This window comes from Schistocerca piceifrons, unplaced genomic scaffold (assembly GCF_021461385.2).
Source record: "Schistocerca piceifrons isolate TAMUIC-IGC-003096 unplaced genomic scaffold, iqSchPice1.1 HiC_scaffold_797, whole genome shotgun sequence".
In the NCBI taxonomy this organism is placed as follows: domain Eukaryota; kingdom Metazoa; phylum Arthropoda; class Insecta; order Orthoptera; family Acrididae; genus Schistocerca; species Schistocerca piceifrons.
In genome coordinates, this window is record NW_025729055.1 from 139,010 (window position 1) to 142,766 (window position 3,757).

Below are 3,757 nucleotides of genomic sequence, written 5' to 3' on the forward strand. Positions count from 1 at the left end.
CCAACTTATAACTAAATCTGAGGAGGGTGCGATGGGGAGGTTCCCTTGTAAGTTCTAGGGGACTGATGACCTCAGATAGTGCTCAGAGCCATTTGAACCATTTGTTGCGTTCAGTTTCAAATACACTGCTTGACACAAAAAAAGTGAAGCATCCTGAAGACAAGGCGATGGTCAATCTAACTTCATACACGTACTAACATTGGAGGGTATGGAAATTATTATAGTCGAAATTCTCTGTGACACGTAGAACGGCCACCAGAGTGCACTGGTGTTTTTCGTGTTTAGTGTTGTTACCAGGCCTGCTAGGGTACATAAGAGGCGTGACCAGCGTTAGATGTTGAGTGTTCACTGTGAAGGAAGCGCAGGTGCCGCATACTCGTCTGAGACAGAGTTGGAAAGAGCCTCCTCTGTAGTTCTCCATTTGACCAGTTGGTCGAAGCGTGAAATGTTCAGATTTGCGTGGCATTCGCATATGACAGCGGTCCAGTGTTGGACCGCATGGAAACGTAGGGGCATGCGTATTAGCCGAGGTTCCAGTCAACCACGTCTGGACACCACAAGGAAGGATCGCCATATTGTGCACGAAGCACATCGCAACCTTTCACATTGGGCCTGCCATTCCAAAACTATTGAAGGACTCCCTGAAACATTCTGTTTCATCCTGCATCACTAGTCGGAGACTATCAGCAGCCAGATTATGAAATTATCGTCTCATGCATAGGCTGCCGTGAACACCGTAACACAAACGGCTTTCTGATGAATGGCGGCGACTTTGCTCAGCAATCAATCGCGGTTCATCACCACTCCAGATGGTTGTCGTCGACGAGTATGGTGGCAACGTGGGGAGAGGTCCCTTCTTGCAGTGTTTTGGAGAAGCACAACAATGTTAACTCCTAGGATTATGTTGAGGGGAGCTACTATGACTTCAGGTCTTGGCTGTTAGTGATTAAGGAACAAATGTAGGTCACGTTACCTCTCATGTGTCAGTACCGTAGTGCCATTTTTCAACAGCTCCGATGTTCTTCTACATATGGCACGTATCTGTATGAACCATCTGTGTGATCCCGACGTACATTCGTGGCGGGCTAGACCGCCAGATCTGTCCCCGACAGAACTTGTGTGTGCCCGGACGTCAACTCGGCCCCATTTGCCAGTATCCAGGATATCAAAGATAGGTACAACACTTCTGGACCAACTTGTGTCAGGAGAGGCTACAACTGCTTTACGACACCCTTCCCAATCGAATCAATGCATGCATCCAGATTAGAAGAGGATGCAACACATTACTGATAAGTAGGCTCATACAGCGTGATTCTTTGTAAATAACAACAAATACACTGACAAGCAGAGACGTCATGACCACTTCCCACCACGACGTTGGATGCCGCTTGGTATGTAAGCGGCGAAGCAGAATCGGACGGGAGATCGCCCTAGCGAAAATGGGGAAATCCTCTAAGGTAAGTGACTTATTATTACGTAGAGCCTGTGAAAGAATATCTTAAAAACGGCGAAGCTGGTTGAATGGTCACGTGCTACTGTCGTGAGCATCTAGGGAAAGATGTAGAAGGACAGTGAAACTACCACTTGGGGCTAAGTGGTTGGACGTCCACGACTCTTCGGAGGATTGTCTGCTCTGTAAATTAGGATACATGGTGATATGTGGCACCTCTGCCGAAACTGCACAATGCTGGTCCACTGACAAGTGTTTCGGAGCACACCGTTCATCGTAAATTGTTGAACATGCAGCTCAGCAGCAGACCAGTCCTACGTGATCACGTGTTGACCCAACGACATCGTCAACTACGGTTGCACTGGGCACGGGACCATCGGAATTCGACCATCGATCAATGTAAACGCGTCGGCTCTTTGGTTAAATCACATTTTTGCTACACTAGTTCGACGGTCGTCTCCACAACCGCCGTCATCGAGTTGAACGGCGGCTCGAAACGTGCAGCGCGCGCCACGGACGCAGGCTGGGGGATGCAGTATTATGCTACGGGAAACCTTGTCCTGCGCTTGCATGAGACCTGTGGTATAAATCGAAGACACGCTGACTACCACCAACCACCTGACCCCTTCATGTTTGATGTTCCCCCAGACGGCGATGTCATCTTTCAGCAGTACAATTGTCCGTGTCTCAGACCCAGAACGGCCGGCCAGAGTGGCCGAGCGAGTCTAGGCGCTACAGTCTGGAACCGCGCGACCGCTACGGTCGCAGGTTGGAATCCTGCCTCGGGCATGGATGTGTGTGATGTCCTTAGGTTAGTTAGGTTTAAGGGGCTCCGGAAAGGCTCAAAATCATGAAAAGTTCAATTTTTACTTTCTTGCGTTTTCTGAATCTGCAGACTATTACCTTTTAATAGATATATAATTTATTCAATTCGGAAGACTACAACTATTTTTAAATTTTTTTTGAAATGTGTTCTACATCGGCGTGACCCACTGTGGCGCTGTTAAACTGCTGTCAAATGGTGTTATTATTAACGTCCGTGTTCATCAGGTACATTTTAGTGATGTGAGATAAAGTATGTATTGTGGCTAACCTGTGATGGCTCAATATATATCGCTGGTGTGTTTGTCGATTGTTTCATGTTTATTTACTCTGTCGTTATCTCGAAAATATTCGTAATTAATTCTGTTTCTTGGGTCTCTGTTTTGTTGAAGTATAATAATGAGTAAAAGTAAAGTTATTAGAAATCCTCAGAAGGCTTTTAAGAAAGGGAGAAATGTTGGAAAGCCAAAGGTATGTGTTATTACTGTAAACAATAAAGACGATAACCAAGTGAGTGAACCTAACCTCTCAAGTACACCTGCCCATAGCAGTCAAAGTGGGAAAGAAAATACTTCACAGAAGAAGCTTGGTTCAATGAGTGAAAACTATGAATGTTTTATGGGCGAATCGGATGTGAATGAAATATTTGATATGTCGGTTCTCAAAGGAATTTTTTCAAACTGTGTAAGATGTATTCATTGTAGTGAAGTTGGTCTGGAACTCTCCATAATAAAGCACGTAGGACTTGTTAGTGAAATACAACTGAAATGTGATAAGTGTTCATACATGACCACCTTTTGGAACAGTGTTGCAGTAACTGCAACTGAAGAAAATGGTAGCAAAATCTACGAACACAACAACGAGCGATGCTTGCTTTAGACAAGGAACGCCTTCGCGCTGCAGACAGGGCTGTAAAGAGTCTAGAAATACAAGCAAGAGTAAACAGGAGGAGGAACAAGAGGAAGCTGGAGGAGGAGTTTGCAGAGGATGAACATAATCCATCCTATGGACCTGGAATGCACTAAAAAGTTAATCCAATCTTTGTCGCTCGATTCCCAAAACTTTTATTTTCTCATACTAAATACATGTTTTCTAAGGATCTTCCAAACATATTTGTTTCAAACTTTCAGTAAATGTTACACAGTACCTTCTGCATAATTTAACACAGCCTTTTTCCAAAAAACTGTATATTTTTGAATATATAAATAAAAAATTGCAAAAAAATGTTGTGAATTTTCATTACAATTGAAAAAAAATCATCTTTAATAACTGAACTAAAATTTTGTAAAATCCCTGTGTTAAGTTGTAGCCCATACTCCAATAAATAATCTGTAAAAAGTTCAACTTCCTACCTCAAATACTTTGTGAGGAAAGATGTAATTTATAAGCGTTATTTTAACATTGCAAGTATAGGGCGTTCCGGAGCCCCTTAAGTAGTTCTAAGTTCTAGGGAACCGATGACCTCAGAAGTTAAGTCCCATAGTG